Source organism: Sinocyclocheilus rhinocerous, unplaced genomic scaffold (genome assembly GCF_001515625.1).
Source record: "Sinocyclocheilus rhinocerous isolate Xijiao unplaced genomic scaffold, SAMN03320098_v1.1 scaffold358, whole genome shotgun sequence".
Taxonomy (NCBI): Eukaryota; Metazoa; Chordata; class Actinopteri; order Cypriniformes; family Cyprinidae; genus Sinocyclocheilus; species Sinocyclocheilus rhinocerous.
The window spans coordinates 611,343-625,001 of record NW_015650700.1 but is presented as its reverse complement, the minus strand read 5'-3'; the positions used below and the strand labels follow the sequence as shown (position 1 = coordinate 625,001).

Below are 13,659 nucleotides of genomic sequence, written 5' to 3'. Positions count from 1 at the left end.
CAAGCCCCGCCCCATGACTGACAAAAATAAAAGTGTTCGCGCGAGCAGGTGAGGAAAGATCGAGCGCGAAGATGTGGGGAATGATCATGCGCGCGCGAGGGCTTGTATTGCGCGCAGAGGACATGTCACGCGCGTGCGAGGGTTTGAAATGAGCTCGCGGGCTCCCATTTCCTCGCGTGTAAATCTGTGTTCCTCTCGCGGAAGTGATTTACCTTTAGTCTAGACATGAATATTATTATAGACACTGTTATATTATGAATTTGCATTTCTGAGTTCAATCAGTACAGAGAAGTGTCATGGACATGGCATATATTTATTACTGAATGAACTGAAAAGGCCATATCATACTAAAGGCACTGCCACTGTGTAAATGTGATGCAGACAGTAAGGTCAATTTCAGAGCAATTAATATTTGACTGGATGATTGAATAAAAAAAAGTGCACTGAGTAATTACATGTCTATTCTTAGGCTCTTATTGGGTGATTGATATGAAAACGGTTATCAAATGGTCACATTTCACAGCAAAATCAGCAAGAAAAAATGAAAAACATTCTGTTGTATGGATCTATTATTATTTCATATTTTTTATTTTGAGGTGAAACCTGACTTTGAGTTTGTAAGCATACATCATTTTACAATTCATTCGTTTAGAATAAAATTTATTTGTGCATCTTGAATTGAGGAATGAATAGTTTTTAAGATTTGACATGCGCTGCCTGTAATAGGCTTTTTAATGTGCAGTCACAGTTACAATCGGATCAGGCTCTCTTGTAAGCATCATATGTGTGTCTCCTGGGGGTTCATGGAGGTGGGAACATCTTCTGTGGAGATCCTGGTCTGCGTGATCAGAGATGCCAGCCTTGTCTTACAGTCTCCTTGTCGCTCTGAAGGAAGCCCCTCTCCACAAGCTGGCTGCCGGTCTGAAGCAGCTCTACCATCTGCTTGGGTTTCACCACAGAGCGCACTGCTGACAAACTGAAAAACACGCACTGGTTACTAATGTGAGCCAACCAGTGGGTGTGAAAACTAAGTGTCAAACCATTAAACCATAATGGTTTCACAAATCCTCACATTTCTCAGAATCAAATGGAGGGGGGAAAATATATTTAGCAAAATGCAAAGGAGGCCTATTTCAGAGCCTCACACCACCCACTCCCAAATTGACCACCATGCCATAATGCAAAATAATAATAACAGAGTTTCATGAGGTTGACACACACATATTAATCTTAATTGATTTTTCAATCATGATAATATGTGTGAATACAGGATGAGTTAATTAGCTCTAATGACAGAATCTGTTACTGTGGTGGTACCATGGTAAAGTGATGCCATTAAGTGGTAATACAATGATATTACCATATTAAGTTATTTACATCAAAGACTACCATGATACTACCAATATGTAAAAAAAACAACAACAACATGGTATCATATAATGATTTTTGTTAATGATGTATATTTTATGTATAACTTTTTCATATAACTTGACCCTCTAACATTAGCACTCTTTATTCTATTTCTATTCTATTTACTTTTTATTCTTATATATATATATATAACCTTGCTTTGTGTAGTGCGTTAGACTAACCGAGACTTGTCACAGCACTTACATATTGTTGCTCTTTTGTTGGTTTGATTGCTTCTCCTGTGATCATTTGAAATTCGTTTTGGATAAAAGTGTCTGTTAAATGATTAAATGTAAATTATGTGGGCATTGCACTCTCTACATACCAGAGGGAAAAAAATTAAAAGCAGCGGGACAATACATAATCCTGTTTCTGAAAGATTCAAGGATAAAACAGAAGAAGCAGAAATTCCCTCCAAACCTTTAAAAAGAAAGATACCTCAGTCAGGATGGAGAATGACACTCTTCATCACTCACACTGAGCCAATCCACAAACACTTAATCAGCTACAGACAATCTGAGAGAGAAGCTCACCGCTCGATATCTCGCTCTCTAGTGGCCTGAGAATATCAACAGCAGCCAAGGGCCGCCGGATTCATCACAACTCTATTAAACACTCTTCAGAGATGGATAATGAATGATCTGGACATACTATTAATGAGGAAAGTTTTCCATTATGCAAAATTGGCCAAGATAGATTTTTTATTTTTTTTTACAGAGGGAGAGAGAATTATCCATAGAAGGGGGGAAAACAAAATTTTCTCATAAGTTCACATTCGTAAGTTATTACTGAATATCAACCACCTACTTCATATAGGTAGGTATTATCTAAATGAAAGCAGCGCATTTCAGCCATCTGGCTATAAATCACTCTAATCCCTGCCTATCCATCTTATCATTCATTACAGCTACCAATTTACCTGCTGTCTATTACAGTCCCTCTTGTCACATGTCATCCAAGCCATCAATTAGGTATAATGAGATCACATCTCAACTACGTCGTTATAACGAGAAAACAAGAAGGAAAAAAATAAATAATGCATGGCCGCTTAGAACTTCCGTACTATAACACATGTGAACATATTTGAATAAAAATAAATAATGATAAAATCTAAATCTAGGCTATATTTTGAAATCTTGTATATAAATGGTAAATATATACTATTTTATATATATATATATATATATACATATATATACCATTTGCATGATTTCAAAATAGGCAAACATTTTAATATAACAAACAGCCATTCACCAGTATTTTTTTTTTTGTTATTATTATTTATGTCTTTTATGCTTGCTTTAAACTGATATCCATGTTTTTACTGCCCATCTATTATTTTGTCAGGTAACCTAAAAATTTATATTAACATTTAACTGAACAAACATGATATGTAATATGTCTGAATCAACCGGACTACATTTGACAATGCCAATGAAAGCAATGTTTATGGGTCAGATCAGGCAGGAATAATTACTTTTAAAGGGGTCATGAACTGAGAAATCAAAATTCGCTTGATCTTTTTACATCTAAGAGCTTAAACATCCTGTAAGTTTCAGAACTCAAAACTTTCTTGTTAGTCTAAAAACAGCTTATATTGAAGCCAGTCTGCCAAAACGACGTGGAATGTACCACTTTATGACAGTGTGGCTAAACCCCGCCTCCGCAGAAGATCAACGCCTGCTTCTACAGCACTGCCTGTTTAGCTCCACCCACCGATTCACACATGTAGTGTAAATAACGAGAGCGGCAAACACAGTCTACGCAGAAACCAAGCGATAAAGATGCTCTGAAAACAACAAGATGCTGTGCAGTGCCAGGTTGTAGAAAAACAAAGTCTTTGCATCGCCTTCCTTCTGATCCCAACATTAGGAAAGAGTGGATAAACTTTATTTTTAATGAAGTTTCAGACCGCGTCAGTAAGAACTCGGTCCTTTGTTCATTTCATTTTACCACAGATTAATTTACAAATAAGGCATAATTCGACGCAGGATTTTCAGAAAGATTGAAACTAAAAGACGATGATGTGCTGATTATATTGAATCGGACAGTAATGTCGCACCACACGAGTGTGAGTTGTTTTTATTATATGGTCACTATTGCTTTCTCTGTTATTACAGATCGTTTGATATGCACTGAATATTTATGCGTTTTTAACCTAAATCATGGCAGCGTCCATCTATGAAGGATGTAGGCTGTCAAACATACACAACTGTTAGCCAATCATAGCAGTAGGCGTTTATTTCCCAGTCTACAATCCACCAACCTATTAAAACCCTTCAGACACGGGTCACGACGAGGCGTTCCCCATAGCGACCCCTAGAGGACGCAGTGTCTCGTTCCCTACTCAGGGAACCATGGTTACATAAGTAACCTGAGACGGTTCCAATGAGGGGGTCAAAACAGGACAGAAAATAACCTATTACTTCTCAATTATGACGTATTTTGATGTAAAAATCTTGATAACATTATAAGTGGAACTCAGAGAACTGTACAAAATAAAAAACAAAGGCAGTTCATGACCCCTTTAATATCAGCTACTGGAGAGAGACTGAAAGGCACACAAGCACACTCATCACTGCTGTTATTCATTTGCAAATGTCAGTCTATCTATGTAAATTAAGTACAGCTACATTAACAGCGGTCAACGTCATAGGCATTCATACTCACATAGCTTGTCTAGTTAAGTTGTCACATTGACGGCTTCAATCCATAAGCAAACAGCTTTTATAAACTCATTTACACATTAAATAAGCCCCTTCCTTTGTCGAGGTGATTTATTTCCTAGAGAATAAAGCAGACCTCTTTCACATACAGGAAGCCATGAAGTGAATGTTGATAAGCTGTACGTGAAATAAATGACCCTGCCAAAAAAAAGCCTTGCAGTTTTGTTGGATGAAACCTTGAACAAATCAACCATTTTGCTTTGCTTGACAAAATACTGTATGACAGCGAGAGAACATTAATGTTATTTATCTTTGCAACCCAAACATCAAAACAACTTGAGCAGAAGTTTCTTTATATATAACGAGCTCTTGTAGGATTAGTTAGTTTAGTACAAATTTCCATCCACAAACACTTTTTATAGGCAATGTACAGTGGCCCAAAGATGTGTAATTTAAAAGGTATAATGTGTAATTTCATTGCATTAATAACATAGCAATACTAAACCCTCATCCTTTAATTAAAGGGGTCATGAAATGGAGAATCCAAATATTCGTGATATTTACACTTATAAGAGGTTACTCCACGATAAAAAAAAAAACATACTGCAAGTTTCAAAAATCAAAACTAACTCAACTTTTGTGAAATATGAATTAGTGTTTTCTACCTTTCTGAAACGTCTGAATTTGAAGTCAGGAGAATCGTGACGTCACAATTTCCCCTCGACACGGCCCTTAAAGGGGTGGTTGATTGCGATTTCACTTTTTTAACGTTAGTTAGTGTGTAATGTTGCTGTTTGAGCATAAACAATATCTGCAAAGTTATGAAGCTGAAAGCTCAATGTAAACGGAGATGTCGTCTTTTAAAATTCTGGCAGTTTACGGCTGGTAGGGACTACAACAAGTTACTTCCCGGGTTCGTGACATCACAAACCCAGATAAACCCCGCCCTCGGGAAAAGGCAGCAAAGGGGGCGAGGCCATGCTGCGCTGCTTTAGAGAAAGGAAGAGAAAACTAGAGGTGCACGTAAAAATCTGATCATATATGAATCGCGATTCTGTCTTCTAATGATTCTAATGGATTCACAAGTTTCAAAATCAATGTTCTAAAGCAGTGGTTCTTAATACTGTTCCTCGCGTCGACTGCTCGGCCTCTCTCTCTCTCATTCAGATCATCAGCTCAGTTCTGTTCCATTTATACACTTATTTTCACATAGCTATGAGAAGCGTTATACATGGACGCGCGTGCAGTTGCCGTACTGTATTAAAGCTTTAATCAGGACAAAACCGTATATTAAAAGCTAACTTAAGCAGTAGCATTTACAAATAACAGCACCTAGACGCGCACCTAGAGGCGGTTTAGCCAGTCACAACACACTGGGCTAGCTAACCAATCAGAGCCCATCGCCTATTTCTGAGGGCGGAGCTTCATAAAAACAGGAAAAGATCAGCGTGTTTCTCAGAGAAGGGACAGAGCGGTGTGGAATAAAGGTAAATTATGTGAAAAATAATGAGTTTTTAAAAAAACGAAGCATTAACACAGGTTATACTGCACCCCATAAACACAATCAAGCCTATAAAAAAGCCAGTGAACCACCCCTTTAATATGCTTCATCATCGTATGCAATCAATGAGGTGTGTTCTGAACAACTCATGTCTGTCTGTCAATTACAAGTGTGATACTGCCTTTAGGTAAAGAAAGACCATTTGCAAACTTTACAAGCTAACCCTAAAAAGAAGCATAACATAAAAATCTGAAACTGCATTTCATGACCATCATGGCCTGTTATTGGTATAATATGTACGGGCTCATGTACAGATGTTCTTTGTGGTTTACTGCCGTTTATGCATTAGTGAATCAAGCCAGTGACTGAACAATGCACTTCACACTGTTCCTGTTAGTAGCGTGAAAATCATCTGTTCTCTATATTGTGATTATTTTATATGCAGAAAGCAATCAAAGAGCATTCTCTTTATGATCGCTGGAGCACTCAATTCAAGATCAGTGCGAGTCTATCAGTGATCTGATTTCTGCATTTTCAAAAAAACTCCCGTTTATAATCAATGACTACTATACTGCTCAACGAGTCTCTTATTTACGTTGTGTTTTCACTGTATTAGTTATGATTAAAGTATTCGTGAGATTGCAGAAATCGTGTTGCAGTAAGGAGATCATAAATTAAATTAATTCAGGGTAGAAAAGACCACATATCTAAATTATGACCATTTTGTAAATGAATTAATTCATTCATTAAAAAAAGGAAAGATTATTGGTACACCTCAGAAAACATTGTTAGTTTACACAAATGTTCCAGCAGAATAACCAGAGGTCTAGTTCATTACATTAACCAGTTTTACTTGTCCATTCAGACTCAATTCAGCCACAGATTTAAAAAAAAAATCACACAGATTTGGAACAACATAAGAGGGATTATATATATATATATATATATATATACTGTATATATACACTCTAAAAAATGCTGGGTTGTTTCAAATATGGACTAACCCAACTTTTGGGTTAAAAATATAATTTCTTTCTTCTTGTTGAATTGAAATCATCATTGCGTGAACGTTTCATAGATGTGACATACATGGGTCAGATTTACACTAGATTTGAACACACACATATAAATCAGCGGTGCCTATCGATATTAGTTTTCAACCATTCAGAAGCATCGCATTTTTTGGCATGGTACTGTCAGTGCTAGAGGTTATAAATTAATGACCGACATCTCTTGAGAGATCTGTCTGACGGACAAACCCCATCCGTCCGTACTGTGAATGTGTTAGCATGTGTTAACTCACTTACATTTGCCAATCATCCAGGTTCCCACACTTTTGGATCACTGTATTTTCATGAATTTTCTGTTCTAGTTGATTGTGATTATTGGATGAGGATTTGTGACATAAATTTAAATGGATTTCCAGCCAATTAAATATTAGAGCATACGGGGATAAGGCAAAAATAGAAAAAAATCTGGCAAATGTGAATGTCAGCTCCTTTAAAAATTAGGAAAAAGTTAAAGAGGGGGAAAAATACAGTTACAAAAATTGATCTTTTACATGTACAGTGATTTAAAAAAATACTAATCATAAATCATCCTAGGTGACAGAAGCACAGTTGTTCAGTGTTGCCAACTTCACAACTTTTCAGAACCTTTTAGCAACTTTTTCCAAAAAATTAAAATAAAAAAGCGCCTAGCAACAAATCTAGTGACTTCTTGGACTAACCTTTTTTAGTTTCTGAGACTCACTCTTGGTTAAAATAGATATTCTGTTACTTTTGACCTGAGTGATCATTTTACAAGTAAATATAGCCGAAATCACAGCACAGCCATTTTATTTATCTTATGTGTATTTGATTTTGTCTGAGGACATATCGATTATAAATCTGGATTTTAGTGCAGATTAACATCTTGGAAGGGAACCTATGTTGCTATGTTGAGTCTTAATGGATCGCCTCACTATTTTATATTCATCTCATTGTCTGACAACAGAAAATATATCGATGAAAACAGTTTTACTGAGAATTTTGCTGTATTAAAATACAATATGTGAGCACAGATAGCAGGAAAGAGGCAAGCAAAGACATAAAATGCCAACACTAGGCAGAATGCAAATACAACGCAATGGCGTCATGAATATGCTAACGTCATCTAGTGACCTTTAGCGACTTTTCGAGCAGGCTTTAGCTACTTTCCACTGAAAGAAGTTGGCAACAGTGCAGTTGTTGTGTTATTTCAACCCCCTATCTCTCCACAGCCAAAACTACAAGTTAAAATGTGGGCTACAATAAGAATTCCAATGTAAGAGTCATACAGTGCAAGAATCTACTGAAACATTCACTAGGGCCTCGTGGATTTCACAAAAGAGTCATTACTGACAATAGGTATACCTATGCCTTCTCAGAGGAAATTAAATGAGCCATGAACGTCAAATACACCTGAAGTTGTTTTTAAATGTCATGGCCAAGGAGAGCCTGAAGAAGTTGCACGTCAGAGAGTGAAATAAATGCATTGCATATTTTCCTGTACTCTCCTTCAAAGACAATAATTTAGTGACAAATCTTGATGACTTTTATTGCATGCGATTGTATAAAAAGCCTGTTAAAGGGGTCATATGATGCTGCTAAAAAGAACATTATTTTGTGTATTTGGTGTAATGAAATGTGTTTATGCGGTTTAAAGTTTAAAAAAACACATTATTTTCCACATACTGTACATTATTGTTTCTCCTCTATGCCCCGCCTTTTTGAAACGCGTCGATTTTTACAAAACTAATCGGTCTGAAAAGCGAGGTGTGCGAGTATGGGTCACCATACTTGGCCACATGTCACGTCACTTTTCACTTTTTCACTTTTCACTTTTCAATATTACAGCGAGAATAAAAGTTACTCCTTCTTTCTTTGTGTGAACATTTGGGCGGTGTTATGCAAATCTTCCCACATAGTGTGGTAGATATGTGGGGGCGTGTTCGAACGAGCCGTTTTAGGTAGGTGTGGCTAACTCTTAACTTTTATAAAGAATATCTCTTTGGATTTGAGACTTTAGTCTTTGCAACTTTACAGATCTTCTTTATGCACCAAGAGCTTGTAACACTCTAAAGAGAAACGAAAAAATGAAATCGCATCATATGACCCCTTTAAGAGATAAATACAGTGTTTAAGGTGTCAAAACACCGGCATCCTCAACCACAGATGGCTTTTAAAAGCTCGCGCTTGGGAGGGGTGACGTACACATGGTTGTTACTAGAGAGCTCATATTTTCTGTGATTGTTGTTGTTTTATCATCACTGCTGTCTCATCACATGATTCCATGCTGAAGGCAAATTAAGGGTGAACAATGATAGAAAATGAAGGCACAGTGCATCATGGGATAGTGTTTACAGAGATTAGAGCGAATGTCAAAGTACACTCAGCGCTTCTGAATGAACCTTCCATTTGGTTTAAAACTTAAATTCTCTGCGTTAAGTGTACATTAAGGGTGCATGGCGGACACAAAGGGGGCCCTCACACTAAATTCAAACCTTAAATTTTGACTTGACATATTAATAAAAAATATTTATTTTCCCAAAGACAAAAAAAGCATTCATACAAAGTAAACTACTGCATGTTGATATCAGTAGCAACTATATTTGAGGAGGAACGAACTTTGTGAATGTTAAAAACAGATGTTCTATATAGCATAAATGTGTGTAACATGAACATGAACTACATCCGTTGTTAAGTGATTGTCATGTGACCTACAGTTGAGCATCAGTTGTGTCTGCCATTCAAATCTTCTCTCCCACCTGATGGGATAGTAAAGTGTCTACCGGATGTGTACTTCATAATATTGATGGAAGCTGGAGATTTTAGTTCCAACCAGCTCCAACCTGCTTGCCTGGAAGTTTCTAGTGAGTCTGCAGACCTTGATAAGCTGGTGCAGGTTTGTTTAATTAAGGTTGGAACTAAACTCCGCATGACAGTGACCCACCAGGAACAAGTTTGGACACACCTGCACAAGGTCATCAAGGTCATTTTCACCTACTGTTTTATGAATACTCAAATTCGGACATACTACTCATTTCACATAAGCAGGCATTTCAGATGCAGGGTGTATATAGCCCTGAAAGGGGTTTTGGCAATATGAATTAGATGGTTAGTGCATAGACTGTGTGGGCAGTTCCCCTGACATCAAGCCTACACACACTGTGGTCAGTACATATTGTATTAATTCTCGATGCAAGCCAATCTGTATTTAATGTAATATTACTTCCATTTACAGTTGTAGCACATTTTTGGCTACCACTCTTATCATTGTTTTTCCCATTTGTCCATGCAATTATCAGAACAGACTACAGAATACAGAAAGTCACACAGCAGAGGATTTATTTATTACCCACAATTATTTCTTTATAAACAGTAGTTGTTTTGTCAATGGCAGTAAGATGTAATGGGAAAGTAATTAGTTTGTATGATCAATGTCACCTCAATTGAATAGGATGTCAGATGAAAAGAGCTATTCATGTGAAAAATGTCATCAAAAATATATATATTTTTGTAGTTAGGATTAATCAGTATTCATAACTACACTCTAAAAAATGCTGGGTTAAAAAGGGACAAACCCAGCTATTGGGTTGTTGGGTTCAAAACAACCCAACCGCTGGGTCAAAACAACCCAATAGCTGGGTTTGTCCCTTTTTAACCCAGCGCTGGGTTATATTTAACCCAGCATTTTTTAGAGTGTAGTTTGATACAGGGTGCTATATCATTTGTAGCAGCAAACAACTTCATTACAGTGATATGTGAACCTGTGGAAAATGAGAAGCCATTCTCAAAAAAAGTGACAATCCTCACATGAACAAATACAAATGGCATACAAATGACAGCAAACTAGAATATGAATTATAGGAATTATAGGAAAGTGAGGGGGCACGTGCCCCCTCAGATTTCTGAGCCAAGTGGATTTTAAATGCAGCTTCCAAAAGACAAAATATAGCCGAATAATATTTTTTATATTTGATACAATCACACCGGTGTGATTAGATCGTTTAGTCCGGCACAGCATCAGCTGCTATTCAAATCTGCGTGCGCGCTTTGGCTGGCACTGGATAGAAATTAATACTTTTATTTAGCAAGGATGCTTTAAATTGATCAAAAGTGACGATAAAGACATTTATAACAGTGGTGGGCCGTCAGGGCCAGCAAAGCCTTCTCTGCTGACCTAAACACTATCAGAATCACTGATTTAGTTTAATATATTTTTCCATGAATGTGTATTAAATTATTTCCAATAGTCTATTCTCTTCATTTCATAGCTTTTCTCTTGGTTGCACTGCTTCCAGCAGTGTATGTTTAAACATTACTGCAATTTAATTAAATTACAATAACTATTTTCTATTTGAATATATTCTAAATCTAATTTATTACGGTGACAGCAAAGCTGAATTTGGAAATTATAGAAATTAATACTTTTATTTAGCAAGGATGCTTTAAATTGATCAAAAGTGATGATAAAGACATTTATAATGTTACAAAAAAATTATATTTCAGATAAATGCTGTTCTTCTGAACTTTCTATTCATCAAAGAAACCTGAAACAATTCTACTCAGCTGTTTTCAACATAATAATAATAATAATAAATGTTTTTTGAGCAGCAAATCAGAATATTTGAATGATTTCTGAAGGATCATGTGAGTGGAGTAATGATGCTAAAAATTCAGCTTTGAAAATCGCAGAATAAATTACATTTTAAAATATATTCAAATAGAAAACTGTTATTTTAAATAGTAAAAATATTTCACAATATTACTGCTTTTGCTGTATTTTGGATCAAATAAATGCAGGCTTGGTGAGTAGAAGAGAATTCTTTAAAAAAACATTAAAAATCTTACTTTTCAAAAACTTTTATATATATATATCGAAGTGGTGGTGGGCCGCCTGGACCAAAAAATGCCAGGGCCGATTTTTTTGTCCCTGTCCAGCCCTGGTTCTAGTGATACGTGCACTTCATGATCCCGCTGGGAACAGATCCAACCCAGCAGGACATGTTGCAGCTACTCTGAAAAATCACTTCTAGTGGCACTTTAAATTTGCTCCAAAGTACATAAGGAATGTTGACCTTTTGATTTCCGTTTTTCTTGATATAAGCCCCCAACTGATAATGGAAGGTTGTATTATTTATTTATAGACAGACAGACAGACAAACAGACAGACAGACCTTTTTGATTGGTGTGTTGTGAGAGGACACTAATCTAACCACATAAAATAAATAAATAGTTGAAAAACATACAAAAAGTATTAGAAACATTTTTTTTTATAAATTGTAATTCGTTTAATTATTAAACAAACAAACAAACTGCCATTCATTTTATGCGTGCCAAACTATAGGGCCTTTCCCCTACTGGCCATACCAGTTCCACAGCCTATGCCTGTATAGTGGCAGATCGCAACCTTTGCTGCTGTCTGCAAGATCTGAAATTGCATTTTGCATATTGTGTTCAGCATACTTTTTGTGGTTTAAGCTGATACCTAGTTTGCATAATTCCTTTAGTAAGTCTGATGCTAAAACAACATAGGCAGTGTGTTCAAGTAAATGGCAGTAACAGCAAGCGCAGTTCAGTTTTGTTAATTTCTTTGGTATTTTTAAAGAACAAAATGTTGCAACAGATTGAATTGGCTTTCATTTAAATGCAGAATTAATTACATGAAGCTAATAGGCAAAATTAGATGCATATGAACCCATTTAAATTGTTTAAAATTGCACTTATTGTTATCTGTCTACAATCTACGATTTTCTCAAATTCTATAATGACCCCCTTCATGTGGCATGCCTATGCATTTCATATGTTGCATATACAACATAGGCTCTAACTGCTCAAGTTATGGATTTTACACCATAACTACATGCAACATGAAGGACTTTTTCCCACATTCATTCTGTATGTGATCACACGAACATATGCTGTTAGTCTGATGTTTAGTTTTTGTTCTCTGCACATGACTATTTAGAGAAACTCACCTTGTATTGGTAACGATTAGATTTGTTCCCCTGAAGGTTCATGAAAGGATTAGGGTGGAATTCTTCATCATCTGTAAATTTGGATGTTGCAGTGACTGGTCTAATAAATCCAGGCTTTGTCTAAGACAGGTAAACAAGAAAAAAAACATGAATATCAATATTTCACAAAATCAGTTAAACTCTATAGTCAACAATTAGTATATGTCTAGTACTTTGTGCTCTGCCCTCTGCTACAGCTTCAGCAGTGATCAGCAATTCAATATATGAATTAAATTCAAGGATATTAATAAATAAATAAGCCTAGAGTTAATTTGTTTTTCCTTTCCTCTAAGGCTCTGTTGCAAAACCAAATCTTACATCACCTTTCTTTTTAATTACACTTTTAATATTTTCTGAACTGAGAAAATTAAGTGTTGCAGTTTTGCAAGTGGATTTTTTGCTCAATCTCTCTTGATACAAGACTTCACCAGCCTCAACAGTCCATGGTCATCATTGTCTTATTCTCCTCTTCATAACACGACAGACATTTTCAATAGGAGACAGATCTTGACTGCAGGCAGGCCAGTCAAGCACATTCGCTCTGTGTCTGTGAAACCACGCTGTCGTTGCACGTGGAGAATGAGGCCTGGCAGTGTCTCACTCTAATAACCATGGATTTTCCAGGAAAAGATGTCATCATTTTCATGGTAGCATTTGCCACTGTCCAATCCAAATATATGCCTCAACCTCAATGGTACCTTCACACATATGCAAGTCACCCATCCTGTGGGCACTGATGTACCCCATACGATGACAGATGTCATGGCTTTTGCACCTGTTGCTGACAGATGTCTGGATGGTCTAATATCTGTTTTCCCCCCAAAAAACAAGCTGCAACAAGCTGACTCATCTGACCACAACACACATTTCCACTGTCTGTCCGATCATCTGATATGAGTTCAGGCCCAGTGAACTCTACATACATCTCTCCATAGATGCGTATCAAGACAGTTCAGGAGGCCACGGCGGAGCAGGGAACTCAGAAGGCCATGGCTGGAGGGCCTCCGTGGCCTCTAAAGACAATATTCTCCCCAAAGATTTTT

The 13,659-nt window shown here is 36.6% G+C and overlaps 1 pseudogene; it reads right to left on the bottom strand.

Moving 5' to 3' along the window:
* Positions 1-517: 517 nt before the first annotated feature.
* Positions 518-13,659, bottom strand: part of LOC107712344 (uncharacterized) — a 42,347-nt pseudogene continuing 29,205 nt past the window's right edge.